The following is a 16,724-nucleotide window of genomic DNA, read 5'->3' as shown; positions in this document are numbered from 1 at the left end:
AAAGAAAGTTTATAGCAATAAATACCTACATTGACAAAAAAGAAAGATATCAAATAAACAATCTAACTTTACACCTCGAGGAACTAGAAAAAGAAGAAAAAACTGAGGCCAAAAAGTAGAAGGAAGAAAATAACACAGATTAGAGATAAAAATGGAACAAATGTTAGAAAAACAATAGAAACAATCAACAAAATTAAGAGTTTTTTTGAAAACATAAGCAAAATTGATAAACCTTTAGCTAGACTAAGAAAAAACATGAAGACTTAAATAAGATCAGAAATGAAAGAGGAGATATTACAACTGACACTGCATAAATATAAAAGATTGTAAGATATTACTATGAACAATTACATGCCAACAAATTGGATAACCTAGAAGAAATGGATACATTTCTAGAAACAAAAACTTAATATGACTGGATTATGAAGAAGTTGAATATCTGACCAGACCTAGAATTAGTAAGAAGACTGAATCAGTAATCAAAAAATATCCCAACAAAGAAAAGACCAGGGTCATATGGTTTCACTAGTGATTTATACCAAGCATTTAAAAAGAACACCAATCTTTCTCAAAATCTTCTAAAAAAAATAAAGGGAAAATACTTCAAAATTCATTTTATGAGGCCACAATTACCCCAATAAAAAGCCAGATAAGGACACTACAAGAGAAGAAAATTGCAAGGCAATATCCTCAATGAACATAGATGCAAAATTTCTCAACAAAATGCTATCAATTATCAAAAAGACAAAAGATAAGTTTTGGTGAAGATTGGTGAAAAAAGAACCCTTGTGCATTGTTGCTGAAAATGGAGGCCAGGCGCGGTGGCTCATGCCTGTAATCCCAACACTTTGGGAGGCCGAGGCAGGTGGATCACCTGAGGTCAGGAGCTCGAGACCAGCCTCACCAACATGGTGAACCCCTGTCTCTACTAAAAATACATAAACTAGCTGGGCGTGGTGGCACATGCCTGTAGTCCCAGCTACTTGGAAGGCTGAGACAGGAGAATCGCTTGAACCTGTGAGGCAGAGGTTGCAATGAGCCAAGATCTCCCCACTGCACTCCACCCTGAGACTCCGTCTCAAATTTTAAAACAAAAGAAAATGGAAATTGGTAAAGCCATTATGAAAAACAATATAGAGGTTCCTCAAAAAATTAAAAACAGAATTACCATTTGATCCAGGAATCCCATCACTGGGTATACATTCAAAGGAAATTAAATCAGTATATTGAAGAGCTATCTGTACTACCATGTTCATTGTATATTATTCACAATAGCCAATATACATTAACAACCTGAGCAATCCTCCAGTGACTCCCCAGCATCCCTGGCCCACCACCTGGCTAACTACTCCTTTCCTTTAGGTTGTTGCCTTAGACTTCACTTTGCCTGGTAAATCCTCCCTGACCCCAAAACACTAGTTTGGTGCCATCCTCGCTGCCCGGGGCCCCCAACCCACTGCGTCATGGAGCCGGAGGCACTATTATTTTTTTTCTTCTTTACTTTTCCACTTGAGTGGCAACTTTCTGAGGACAGGGACCACGTCTGTCTCATTCACCAGTGTCTTCCCACTGTCACCACTGCCTTGCATGGGGCTGAGCACAGAGCAGGTGCTCAGAAAGTATTTACTGAACAACTGAATGAGGCCACTTGACTTATTTGAGCCTTCATTCGAGCCCCAGGTCAGGGCATGGTCATGGGGACACTAAACCAAGGCTTGTCAGATGAGGAGTGTCCCTTAGTGCACAGGAAGTGAGGAGAGGGGCTGGGTGTGAGGGGAAGACAAGGGACTAACCCCAGGGCATCAGACCAAGCTTTCTGAGATTAGACTTGGTCTTGCCTGAGAGCCAAAGCAGGAGGTCAGAGGCAGGAGCACTAATGCCAGGCTGGGAGCAGAGACAGGCCAAGAAAGATCAGGAACCCAGTTAAAAAGTAGCTTTGGCTGGGAGCGGTGGCTCATGCCTGTAATCCCAGCACTTTGGGAGGCTGAGGCAGGTGGATCACTTGAGATCAGGAGTTCAAGACCAGCCTGGCCAACAGTGAAACCCCGTCTCTACTAAAAATACAAAAATTAGCCACGTGTGGTAGCACATGCCTGTAATCCCAGCTACTCAGGAGGCTGAGGCAGGAGACTCGACCCCAGGAGGCGGAGGTTGCAGTGAGCGGAGATCATGCAACTGCACTCCAGCCTGAGTGACAGAGTGAGACTCCAACTCAAAAAAAAAAAAAAAAGTAGCTTTAACGTTCTCCAAAACCTTGCAGCATTCAGAGCACGCAGCTGTGACAATACTTGTGCACTGACGGGACACTTTCTCTGCCTGGATTCAGGGCATATGCTATGGTTTGAAAATGTCCCCCAAATTTCATGTGTTGGAAACTTAATTTGTCTGCCCTCATAAATAAATTAATGTTGGCTCTGCCCTCAAAAAAAAAAAAAAAAAAACAACCTGAGCAATCAACAGATGAAGAAATAAAATATGATATATGTACAATCGTGCTGCATAACATTTCAGTCAACATGGACCACATATATGATGGCAATCTCATAAGATCATAATTGGAATGTTCCTAACACAAATAAATGATAAATGCTTGAGGTGATGTATATCCTAATTACCCTGATTTGATCATTACACATTATATGCTTGTATCAAAAATTACATGTACCACATAAATATGTGCAACTATTATGTATCCATAAAAATTTTAAAAAATATAAACATGGCCAGGAGCAGTGCTCATGCCTGTAATCTCAGCACTTTCAGAGGCCGAGGTGGGTAGATCACTTCAGCCCAAGAGTTTGTGACCAGCCTGGACTACATGGTGAAACTTTGTCTAATAAAACTACAAAAATTACCCAGACGTGCTCACTTGAACCCAGGAAGCAAAGGCTGCAGTGAGCCAAGATTGCCACTGCACTCCAGCCTAGGCAACAGAGAGAGACTCTCGCTCTCAAAAAAAAAACAAAACAAAAAAAATCCTTAGAAGAAAATACTGGAGAATACTGTAGTATGATACTAGCTGTGGATCTGTCATATATAGCTTTTATTATGTTGAGGTATGTTCTTTCCAAACTCAATTTTGTAGTTTTTATCATGAAAAGATGTTGAATTTGGGCTGGGTGCAGTGGCTCACACCTATAATCCTAGCACTTTGGGAGACTGAGGCAGGCGGATCACTTGAGCCCAGAAGTTGGAGATCAGCCTGGGCAACATGACAAAACCCCGTCTCTACAAAAATTACAAAAATTAGCCAGGCATGGTGGCAGGCGCCTGTAGTCCCAGCTACTTGGGAGGCTGAAGTAGGAAGATCACTTGAGCTTGGGGAGGTCGAGGCTGCAATGAGCTGTGATCACACCACTACACTCCAACCTGGGTGACAGTGAGACCTTGTCTCAAAAAAAAAAAAATTATATAAACATCAATCCAAAATGGATGCAAACTTAAAGGTAAAACCCAAAATCATAAAACATATAGAAAAAATAGGTCAAAATGTTCAGAATCTAGGACCAGGCAAAGAATTCTTAGACTTGACATCAATGATCTATAAAGAAAAAAATCAATGGCCAGGCGCAGTGGCTCTCGCCTGTAATCCCAGCACTTTAGGAGGCCGAGGCGGGCGGATCACCTGAGGTCAGCAGTTCGAGACCAGCCTGGCTAACATGGTGAAACCCCATCTCTACTAAAAATACAAAAAATTAGCTGGGCGTGGTGGTGCACGCCTGTAATCCCAGCTACTCAGGAGGCTGAGGCAGAAGAATCGCTCGAACCCAGGAAGCGGAGATTGCAGTGAGCCGAGATCATGCCATTGCACTCCAGCTTAGGCAACAAGAGCGAAACTCTGTCTCAAAAAAAATAAATAAATAAATAAATAAATAAATAAATAGGACCTCATCAAATTTTAAAACATTCGCTCTGTGAAAGACTCTATTAGGAAGATGAAAAGACGAGCTATAGACTGAGAGAAATTATTTGCAAACCACACATTCAACAAATGACTAGTATCTAGAATACATAAAGAACTCTCTCAAGACTCCAGAGTAAATAATAATAATAAATCCAATTAGAAAATATACAGAAGACATGAACAGACATTTCACTGAAGAGATAATACAGATGACAGATAAATACATAAAAGATGTTCAACAACATTAGCCATTAGAGAAATGCAAACTAGAAGCCAGGTGCAGTGGCTCATGCCTGTAATCCCACCACTTTGGGAGGCCAAGGCAGGTGGATCACTTGAGGCCAGGAGTTGGAGACCAGCCTGGCCAACATGGTGAAGCCCCATCTCTACTAAAAATACGAAAATTAGCTGGGTGTGGTGGCACGCACCGCTAATCCCAGCTACTCAGGAAGCTGAAGCAGGAGAATCACTTCAACCCAGGAGGCGGAGGTTGCAGTGAGCCAAGATCGCGCCACTGCACTCCAGCCTGGGTGACAGAGCAAGACTCCATCTCAAAAAAATAAAAAAGAAATGCAAACTAGAACCACTACACATCTAATAGAATGGCTAAAATAAAAACTAATGACAACACCAAATGCTGGTGAGGATGCAAAGAAACTGTATCACTCATACATTGTCAGTGAAAATGTAAAATGGTATACCTACTGTCCATTTGTATTATTATAAAGGAATACCTGAGGCTAGGTAATTTATAAAGAAGAGAGATTTATTTGACTCATGCTTCTGCAGGCTGTACAAGAAACATGACACCAACATCTAATTCTGATGAGGGCATCAAGCAGCTTCTACCCATGGTGGGAGGCAAAAGGGAGCCAGCATGTACAGAAATCACAAGGCAAGTGAGTAAGCAACAGAGAGGGGAGGTGCCAGACAATCAGCTCTTGACAATTAGCTCTCCTGGGAACTAACAGAATAAGAACTCATTCAGCAGCCCCCAAAAGGGGGAGATTTAATCTATTTATGAGGGAACTGTTCCCATGACCCAAACACCTCTCATTAGGCACCACCTCCAACACCGGGGATCAAATTTCAACATGATGTTTTGGAGAACAAACATCCAAATGACAGCACCTACTCTGAAAAACAGTTTGGCAGTTTCTTCAAACAACAAATATAAAGCTACTCCTATATAACTCAGAAATTCCACTCTTGGGCACTTATCCCAGAGAAACTAAAACATGTTCATACCAAAATCTGCACCAAAAAAAATGTTCATCCTAGCTTTATTGATAACAGTAAAAAATTGGAATCAGCCTTAATGTCCTTCAACAGATGAATGGTTAAGCTAACTTGTACATCTATACCATGGAATAATATTCAGTAAGAAAAAGGAACAAACTATTGTTTGTTGCAACAACCTGGACGAATCTCCAAAGAATTACTCTAACTATAAAAATCCTATCACAAAAGATTACTATATGACTCTAGTAATATAACATTCTTGAAATGACAAAATTATCAAAATGCACAGTAGATTAGTAGTTGCTAGGGTTTAAAGAGGGCGTAATGACAGCAAAGAAGTGGGTGGCTATAAAAGGGCAACATTGATGGGGCACAGTGGCTCATGCCTGTGATCCCAACACTGTGAGAGTCCGAGGCAAGAGGATCACTTGAGGCCAGGAGTTTGAGACCAGTCTAAGCAACAGCAAGACCCCGTCTCTACAAAAAATAATTTAAAAATTTTAGCCAGGTGTGGTGGCATGCACCTGTAGTCCCAGCTACTCCAGAGGCCGAGGTGGGAGGATCACTTGAGCCCAGGAGTTCAAGGCTGCAGTGAGCCAAGATAGCGCCTCAGCACTCCAGCCTCGGTTACAGAGTGAAATCCTGTCTCCAAAATAAAAATAAAATTAAAATGTTTTGTATTTTGACTTTATCAATATCAATATTCTGTTAGTTATACGGTATTATAGTTTTACAAGATGTTACCATTGGGGGAAACTGGGTAAAGCTTACATGGAATTTCTCAGTATTGTTTTGTACAACTGCATCTAAAAATTAAAAGTTTAGGCCAGGCGCGGTGGCTTATACCTATAATCCCAGCACTGTGGGAGGCTGAGGCAGGCAGATCACCTGAGGTCAGGAGTTCAAGACCAGCCTGGCCAACATGGGGAAACCCCGTCTCTACTAAAACTACAAAAATTAGCCAGGTGTGGTGGCACGCACCTGTAGTCCTGGCTACTCGGGAGGCTGAGGCAGGAAAATCACTTGAACCCAGGAGGCGGAGGTTGCAGTAAGCCGAGATTGCGCCACTGCACTCCAGCCCGGGTGACAGAGTGAGACTCAATTTCAAAAGAAAATTAAAATAAATAAATAAATAAATTCTTAAAAAGGTTAGGCCAGGCCATCAGAGAAATGCAAATCAAAACCACAATGAGATACCATCTCACACCAGTTAGAATGGCGATCATTAAAAAATCAGGAAACAACAGGGGCTGGAGAGGATGTGGAGAAATAGGAACACTTTTACACTGCTGGTGGGACTGGAAACTAGTTCAACCAGTGCGGCGATTCCTCAGGGATCTAGAACTAGAAATACCATTTGACCCAGCCATCCCATTACTGGGTATATACCCAAAGGATTATAAATCACGCTGCTATAAAGACACATGCACATGTATGTTTATTGTGGCACTATTCACAATAGCACAGACTTGGAACCAACCCAAATGTCCAACAATGATAGACTGGATTAAGAAAATGTGGCACATATACACCATGGAATACTATGCAGCCATAAAAAAGGATGAGTTCATGTCCTTTGTAGGGACATGGATGAAGCTGGAAACCATCATTCTCAGCAAACTATCGCAAGGACAAAAATCCAAACACCGCATGTTCTCACTCATAGGTGGGAATTGAACAATGAGAACACATGGACACAGGAAGGGGAACATCACACACCGGGGCCTGTTGTAGGGTGGGGGGAGGCGGGAGGGATAGCATTAGGAGATATACCTAATGTTAAATGACGAGTTAATGCGTGCAGCACACCAACATGGCACATGTATACATATGTAACTAACCTGCACGTTGTACACATGTACCCTAAAACTTAAAGTATAATAAAAAAAAAAAAAAAAAAACTTTAGGCCAGGCACAGTGGCTCATGCCTGTAATCCCAGCACTTTGGGAGGCCGAGGCTGGTGGATCACCTGAGGTCAGGAGTTCAAGACCAGCCTGGCCAACATGGCAAAACCCTGTCTCTACTAAAAATACAAAAATTAGCCAGGCGTTGTGGTGCATGCCTGTAGTCTCAGCTACTAGGGAGGCTGAGGCAGGAGAATCGATTGAACCCAGGAGGTGGAGGCTGCAGTGAGCAAACAAACACATTTTAAAAGAAAAATCTTTAACCTAAACCTCACCATTTAGCTGGGTGTAGAGGCTGATGCCTATAATCCCAGCACTTTGGGAGGCCGAGGCAGGAGGATCTCTTGAGCCCAAGAGTTCAAGATCAAGAACAGCCGGTGCCACATAGCAAGACCCCACCTCCACAAAAATTAAAATTAAAATTAAAATTAAAATAAATTAGCCAGGTACGGTTGTGCATGCCTGTGGTCCCAGTTACTTGGGAGGCTGAGGGAGGAGGATAGCTTGAGCCCTGGAGGTCGATTGTGCCACTGTACTCCAGCCTGCGCGGCAGAGCAAGATACTGTCTCAAAAACTTAAACTAAATTAATTTTAAAACCTCACAATTTATATAAGAAATTGAAATGGTAATAGACTTAACTTTTAAATATAACATTATAGAACTTTAGAAAAAACATAGGAGAATATAATTGTGATTTCAGGTAAAGTGAAGATTTCTAAGATAGAACACCAAAAACAATTCATATTAAAAAAAGATAAAGTTCAACAAAATTTAAAACCTTTGCTCTGTGAAAGACATGGTTAAGAGAATAAAAAAGCAAGCCACAGACTTATAGAATACATATGCAAATCACATATAGGACAAAGGACATATATGTAGAATATATAAATAATTCACAAAACTAAATAATGACAAAACAACCCACTTTTTAAAAACAAGCCAAATATTTAAACAAATCCTTGTTTATAGATTATGTATGAATGTCAAATAAGAACATGAAAAGCCAAACATCATTAGTCATGAGAGAAATGCATATTCAAACCACAATAGGATACTATTACAGAACTATTAAAATGGGTAAAGTTAAAAGAAAACATTAACACTAGTTAGTGCTGGTGAAGATGCAGACAAACTGGAACTCCCATACATTTTTGCAGTTTCTAATAACATAGAATATACACTACCCAGAAATCCAAATTCTAGGTATTTACCAAATGGAATACAAACTTAGGTTAACACAAAAATGTGCTTGCAAATATTGATAGCAGCTTTATTCATCACTGCTAAGAACTGGAAAGCACTTGAATTGACTAATGAACTCTAGTATAGCCATACAATGGAAGACTATGATACATGCAACAAAATGGATGAATCTCAAATGTATTATGCTAAGTGAAAGAAGCTAAACAAAAGCCTACATACTTTATGATTCCATGTATATGACATTCTGAAAATGGCAAAACTATTAGAGTTAGTTAAAAGATCACATTATACATGGCCAAAGATTTGACTTAAAAAGGATAGCACAAGGAATTATTGGGAATGATGAAGTTTTTAATTTATCCTAACTGTAGTGTTGGTTAAATATCTATGTATTTGTCAAAAATCATAGAACTGTACACAAAAAGAGTAAGTGTTACTATATGATAATTAAAAGTATAAATAAATGAGGAGAAATAAATCAGACAAAAACTAAAAATCCCAGCAGAATTTCATTACAAGAGATGTAAAAGGAAGTTTTTCCAGCAGAAGCAATATTTCAGACAGAAATTTGAATACACACACACAAAAATGGTAAATGCCAAAAATGGAATAAATGAAAGTAAATATAAATTTTATTTTTCTATTTGTTCTAATAGATAATTGACTAAAGAAAAACTAGTACCAATCTGGTGTGTCTTTATAGCATATGTAGAAGTAATACACGATAATACTACCACAAAGGGCCGGGTGCGGTGGCTCACACCTGTAATCCCGGCACTTTGGGAGGCCGAGGCAGGCAGATTGCTTGAGCCCAGGAGTTTGAGACCAGCCTGGGCAACATGGCAAAACCCTGTATCTACTAAAAATACAAAAAATTAGCCAGGCATTGTGGCCCACGCCTGTAGTCCGAGCTACTTGGGAGGCTGAGATGGGAAGACCACCTGAGCCTGGGGAATTCGAGGCTGCAGGAAGCCAAGATCATGCCACTGCACTCCAGCCTGGGCAACGGGAGTGAGACCCTGCCAAAAAAAAAAAAAAAAAAAAGGGAAATTCTGCCATCTGTGACAACATAGGTACCTGGAGGACATTATGCTAAGTAAAATAGTTTAGACATAGAAAGACAAATACTGCATGATCTCACTTCTAAGTGAAATCTTAAAAAGTTAAACTCTTGGAAACAGTAGAAAGGTGGTTACCAGAGGCTGGAGGTGGTGAGGGAAATGGGAAGATGTTAGTCAAAAGGTACAAATTTGCAGTTATAATATGAATAATTTCTAGAGACCTATGGTACAGCATGATGACTATAGTTAATAATAACGTATATTTGAAATTTGTTATAAGAGATCTTGAGTATTCTCACCAAACAAAAAAAAAGTTACTATGTGAGATAATGATGTTATTAGCAGGACTGTGATAATCATTTCACAAAGGATATGCATATCAAAGCACCACACTGTACACCTCGAATATATGCAAGTTTTACTTGTCAATTACACTTCAAAAGGTGGGGTAGAAAAAGGTGATACATATACAATGGAGTATGATTCAGTCTTAAATGGAAGGAAATTGTGAACTGTTACAACATGGATGAACCTTGAAAACGTTATGCTAAGTGAAATAAGCCAGTCGCAAAAACAGAAATATTATATGATTCCACTTATTTGGGATTCCTAGAATAGTCAAATTCTTAAAAATAGAAAGCAAAACGGTGTTTACCAGGGACTGGAGGGAAAGGAGAATGGGGAGCTAGTGTTTAGAGAGTACAGAGTTTCATTTGGTGAAGATGAAAAAGTTCTGGAGATAGATGCACTGATGGTTCACAACAATGTGAATGAACTTAATGTCAAACTCCTGACCTCAGGTGATCTGCCCGCCTCCGCCTCCCAAAGTGCTGGGATTACAGGCGTGAGCCACTGCACCCGGCCTTATTAATACATTTTAAAGGATTTAAAATCATAGAAGGTGCGTTCATCCAAAAAATTAAAATGATAAATTATAAATCAACAACAGAAGGAAATTTGGAAATTCTACAAATATTTGGAATTAAACAACATACTTCTATGTAATCCATGGACAAAAGAAATCACAAGGAAAATTTAAAATATATTGAGCTGAATAAAACAGAACAAACTCATCTATTTTACAAGAGAAGAAAGATCTCCCATCAATAACCTAAACTTGTACTTTAGTAAATGAAAACAGAACACACTGAACCCAAAGCAAACCAAATGAAGGAAATAATGAAAATCAGAGCAGGAATCTACAAAATAGAAAACAGAATAACAATAGAGAAAGTCAATGAAACCAAAAGCTGATTCTTCAAAAAAATCAATAAATTTGACAAAACTTTAGGTAAACTAACCAAGAAACAAAGACAACACAAATTATCAAATCTGAATGAAATAAGAGATATCACTACTGACCTTACTGAAAAAAAGTTAAAAAGATTATAAGCAAATTCTATGAACAATTTTATGACATCAAATTAAATAACTTGAAAAATATGAATACATTCAACACAAATTACCAAAACTAACTCAGGAAGAAATGCAATAAATAGAAAATCTAATAGAAATTCAGCAAGATACCGAATCACGAATCTTGCCTCAAAGAAAAGCCCAAGCCCAGCTTGCTTTGCTGCTGAACTGTAACAAACATTTAAAGAATAAACAATAACAATCTTTCACAAATTCTTCCAAAAAATAAAAGAAAGTAACACTTCCCAACTTATTCTATAAGGTTAGCATTATTCTGATACCAAAAACAGACAGAGACATCACAAGAAAACTATATACAAATATACCTTTTGAATAGACATAAAAATTCTCAAGAAAGTAGTAGCAAAATGAATCCAGGGGCATATGAAATGTATTATACACTATGTCCAAGTGCTATTTACTCCACAAACATATAAGGTTGGTTTAACATTCAAAGATCAATTAATGCAATATGCTATATTGGTAGAATTAAAAGAAAACCTATATAATCATCTCGATAAATGCAGAAAAAGCATGTAACAAATGCAACACTCAATCATGATGAAAAAATTTCTCAACAAACTAAAAATAAAATGGAATTTCCTCAGCCTGATAAAGGGCATCTACAAAACCTACAATAGACATTATATTTAATAGTAAGAGACTCGGTATTTTCCTCCTAAGGTTGGAAATAAGTCAAGGGTGTCTGCTTTCACCACTTCTGCACAACACTGTCCTAGTCAGTGTAGTGAGTTGAGAAAAAGAAATGAAAAGCACATCGATTGTAAAGAAAGATGTAAAACCATTTTATTCACAGATGATATGATCCAACCAAACTGGAAAAACTTGTGCCCTGAACCTGCTTAACAAATCATAAAAGCATGACCCAAAACGATCAAACTGTTTCGGAATAACTTAACTGCATCAAAGAACAAAGCTCAAAAGTTCATAAGAATATAAAAATATGCAAGCAATGAAAAAGGCAAAATTCACAGGGCCTGGCATCAAATCAAAGATTACTGGTTATGCAAAAAAAAAAAAAGGCAGAAAAATATGACCCATAATGAGAATAATCAAACAAAGCTGACTGAGAACTTCCAAAGATGTTAGAATTAGCAGAGAAGTACATTAAACATTTGTTATCTATATTCCGTATGTTCAAACAGGTAAATAGAGGAATAAAAAATATTTTTAAACACCCAAATTTAATTTCTAGAGATGAAAACTACAATGTCTGAGTTGAAGAAATACACTGGAGGGACAAACAGCACACTAGACAATGCAGAAGAAAAGATTTGTGAACTTGAAGGCATAAAATAGAAACTACCCAAAATAAAACACAGAGAGAAAAAATAAAATCCAAAAATTCCAAAGAACATCAATGATCTGTGGGACAACTTCAGGCAGCTTAAAATAGGTAACTGGAGTCCGTGAAGGAGGAAAGCAGGTGAAGAGGAAAAAATATTTGATAAATTAATGGCCAAAAACTTTCCAAAGTTGATGAAATCTATAAACCTAAATATCCAAGAAGTTCAATAAACTCCAAGCAGAAAAACATAAAAGAAAAAAACCCACGAATGTATATTATAATTACATTGCTCAAAAGAGATAAAGATTAAAAAACACATTATCTATAGAAGAAACAAATTAAGATGACATCAGATGTCTCAAGCCAGGTGCAGCAGTGCATGCCTATAATCTCAGCTGCTCGAAAGGCTGAGGTGGGAGGATTGCTTGAGCTCAGGAATTTGAGACTAGGCTGAGTAACATAGCAAGACCCTGTCTCAAAAAAAAAAAAAAATGCCGGGCGCAGTGGCTCACACCTGTGATCCCAGCACCACTTTGGGAGGCTGAGGCGGGTGGATGGATCACGAGGTCAGGAGATCGAGACCATCCTGGCTAACACGGTGAAACCCCATCTCTACTAAAAAATATAAAAACATTAGTCGGGCGTGGTGGCAGGTGCGTGTAGTCTCAGCTACTCGGGAGGCTGAGGCAGGAGAATGGCGTGAACCCGGGAGGTGGAGCTTGCAGTGAGCTGAGATTGCGCCACTGCAGTCCAGCCTGGGCAACAAAGCAAGACTCCGTCTCAAAAAAAAAAAAAAATTAGGATGACATCTTAGAAACAACATAATTGAGAAGACCATGAAACAATGCTTTTGAGGTACTGAAAGACAAAACCTATCAACTTAAATTCTATATGTAAGAAAAATACCTTTCAAAGATGACGGCAAAAAAAATACATTCAGACATACAAAAGCTGAATTAATTCATTGCCCAATAGACTCACAATGCAAAAAATGTTAAAGAAAGTTCTTCAGGCAGAAAGAAAGTGCTACCTTATAGAAGTCTGGAGCCACACAGAGGAATGAAGAATACCAGAAATGGTAACTATGTGAGTATATAATTATTTTCTATTATTTAAATCTCTTTAAAAGAGGACTTAAAGTATAAACAAAAATAACAACAATGCATTTTAAGGTTTATAAAATCTACAAGTAAAATTTATGACACTAGCATGAAAGCCAGGAGGAGGATGTTAAACATTTATACTATAAACTCTGAAGCAACTACTAAGATAATAAAACAATGAGGTATAGCTAATAAATCAAGGAAGAACAAACAATGGAATCATTTTAAAAAAACAGTAATCCAAAAGGCAGAAAAAGGGAGAAAAGGGAACAAAGCATACATGGAACAAATACAAAACAAATAGCAAGATGATAGACTCAAACCTAGCCATACTGATAATAACATTAAATGTAAATGGATCCAAACATCAATTAAAAGGCAGAGACTGTCAAATTGGATAAAAAAGCAAGAACCAATTATATGCTGCCTATGATAAATGCACTTTAAACATAAACACACAAATACATAAAAAGTAAAAGGAAGAAAAAGATATGCCATAGTTAAACTAGCCAAAAAAAACTGCAGCAGCTATATTTATATTAGACAAAATGCATTTCAGAACAAAGAATATAAGGAAGTTCATTTCAGAATGATAGTGGGGTCAGTTAATGAAGAGGACATGACAATCCTAAAGGTCTATGCACCTAGCATGAAAGGTTCAAAATCAATTAAATAAAAACTGATACAACTACAAAAAATAACAGACAAACCCACAATTATTGTTGGGGACTTCAATAGTCCTCTCTTAATAAATGATAGAACAAGTAGGCATAAAGTCAGCCTGGATATAGTAGACATGAAAAACACTATCAACCAACTTAACTTGGTTGACATTTATAGAAGACTACTCAACAGCAAAATTTATTCTTCTCAAGTGCACATGAAACATATTACCAATACAGACCATATTCTGGGCCATGAAACAAGTTTTGATATGTTTTAACATATTCAAGTCATATAAAGTACATTCCCTTACCGTAATGTAATTAAATTAGAAGTCAATAGCAGAAAGATCTCTGGAAAATGTCCAAATATGTGGAAGTTAAATAACACAGTTCTAAGTAACACAAAAATCATAAACTTTTTGGATAATAAGCAAAAGGAAACAATAAAGATAAAGCAGAAACCAATGAATTAGAAAACAGAAAATAGAGAAAATCAATTAAACCAAAATGTGATTCTTTGAGATGATCAATACAATTGATAAATCTTTAGCCAGATGATCAAGGGGAAAAAGGCACAAACTATTAATATCAGGAATGACAAAAGTGGTATCACATTGTGTTAGTCTTCCAACTTTGTTCCTTTTTCAGAGTTGTTTTGACTACATTCTAACTACTTTGCATTTTCTTATCAATTTTAGAATCGTTTTAACAATTTATACAAAATGATAAGAGGATATTAACAACTTTACAAAAATTAATTTGATAAACTACATGAAATGAAGAACTTTCTTTAAAATACTAATTACCAATCCTCACACAAGAAGAAATATAACCTGAATAGCCCTCTATATATTTTAAAAATTGAAATTGTAGTCTTAAACCTTCCCACAAATAAAACTTACTGGTAAACTCTAAAATTTAAGAAATGATACCAATTGTACACAGACTCTTCCAAAAACAGGAAACACTTCCCAACCCATTCTATGAGGTCAGCATTACCCTGATACCAAAGATAAAGACATTAAACCAAAGAAAACTTCAGACCAATATCCTTATGTAGATGCAAAAATTCTAAGCAAAAATTTATCAAATTACATCTGCAGTAGGCTGAATAATGCCTCCCATCCTCAAAGATCTACAGATCCTAATCTCCAAAACTTTTGAATATGTTACTTTACATGGTTAAAGGAACTTTCCAGATGTGATTAACTTAAACATATTGAGATGTGGAGATTATCCTAGATGATCCCAACGCATGCAAAGTAATCACAAGAGTCCTTTTAAGTGAGAGGCAGGAAGATCAGAGTCAGAGAAGATATAAGGATTGGAAGAGAGGTTCAGAAAAGAGAAAAAAATACTACATTGTTGGCCAGGCGTCGTGGCTCACACCTATAATCTCAGCACTTTGGGAAGCCCAGGCAGATGGATCATGAGGTCAGGAGTTCGAGACCAGCCTGGCCAACATGGTGAAACCCCGTCTCTACTAAAAATACAAAAAATTAGCCGGGCATGGTGACGCATGCCTCTAATCTCAGCTACTTGGGAGGTTGAGGCAGGAGAATCGCTTGAACCCGGGAGGCAGAGGTTGCAGTGAGCAGAGATCGGGCCCCTGCACTCCAGCCTGGGTGACAGTGTGAGACTCCGTCTCAAAAAAAAAAAAAAGATACTACATAGTTATTTTGAAGATGAGGAAAGAAGCCATTATTCTAGGAATCTAAGCAGCCTCTGGAAGCTGAAAAAGGCAAGGAAATGGATTCTCCCCTAGAGTCTCTGGAGAGAGTGTAACCCTGACAACACCAGTTTTGGCCCAGTGAAACTCATTTGGGACCTCTCACCTCTAGAAGTGTAAGATGATAGATTTGTGTTGTTTTAAGCCACAAAGTCTGTGCTAATTTTTTACAGCAGCAATAGAAACTAATATAACTTCCCAACAATATATTAAAAGAATAGGCTGGGTGCAATGGCTCATGCCTGTAATCCCAGCACTTTGGGAGCCCAAGGCAGGTGGATCACAAGGTCAGGAGTTCGAGACCAGCCTGGCCAATATGGTGAAACCCTGTCTCCACTAAAAATACAAAAATTAGCCGGGTGTGGTGGCACGCACCTGTAGTCCCAGCTACTCAGGAGGCTGAGGCAGGAGAATCACTTGAACCCGGGAGGCAGAGGTTGCAGGGAGCCAAGATCATGCCACTGCACTCCAGCCTGGGTGACAGAGTGAGACTCTGTCTCACAAAAAAAAAAAAAAAAAAAAAAAAAAAAAAAAAGAATAATACATCATGACAAAGTGGGGTTTATCACAGGAATGCAGGATTGGTTTATCATAAGAAAATAAATCAATATAATTTATTAAAACTACATTTAAAACAAACCACAAAAGAAAAACCATGTAATCATTTCAATAGATGCATAAAAACATTCAAGAAAATCTAACATCCATTCCTAAAACAAACCCTTAGCACCTCATACTAGTAAAGGGCAATACAAAAATCTAACATATTTAATGGTTAAAGGCAGAAAGAATACTTTCCCCCAAAGTCAAAAACAAGACAGGGATGCCTGTGCTCACCATTCTTTTTTTTTTTTTGAGATGGAGTTTCGTTCTTGTTGCCCAGGCTAGAGTGCAATGGTGCGATCTCGGCTCACTGCAACCTCTGCCTCCTGGGTTCAAGTGATTCTCCTGCCTCAGCATCTTGAGTTGCCAGGATTACAGGCATGCGCCACCACGCCCAGCTAATTTTGTATTTTTAGTAGAGACGGGGTTTCTCCATGTTGGTCAGACTGGCCTCAAACTCCCAACCTCAGGTGATCAGCCCACCTCAGCCTCCCAAAGTGCTGGGATTACAGGCGTGAGCCACCGCACCCGGCCACCACTCTTACTCAGTGTAGTACTGGAAGTCCCAGCGACTACAAAAAGA

The 16,724-nt window shown here is 38.3% G+C and overlaps 1 protein-coding gene across 5 annotated transcripts in view; it reads right to left on the bottom strand.

The window, feature by feature from the left end:
* Positions 1-16,724, bottom strand: part of GNL3L (G protein nucleolar 3 like) — a 91,143-nt gene that overhangs the window by 35,367 nt on the left and 39,052 nt on the right. The window contains exon 17 of one of the 5 annotated variants that reach the window (XM_063721426.1): positions 12,562-16,713. The exons of the other annotated variants lie outside the window; for them this stretch is intronic. The gene's annotated coding sequence lies outside the window, so the exon portion shown is untranslated. Of the gene's footprint in view, positions 1-12,561; positions 16,714-16,724 lie in introns of those variants that run through there. 5 annotated transcript variants of the gene reach the window in all.

This window comes from Pongo abelii, chromosome X, assembly GCF_028885655.2.
Source record: "Pongo abelii isolate AG06213 chromosome X, NHGRI_mPonAbe1-v2.0_pri, whole genome shotgun sequence".
NCBI classification, from domain to species: domain Eukaryota; kingdom Metazoa; phylum Chordata; class Mammalia; order Primates; family Hominidae; genus Pongo; species Pongo abelii.
Note: the sequence above shows the minus strand (reverse complement) of the source record. Positions and strands in the feature narration are given on the sequence as shown.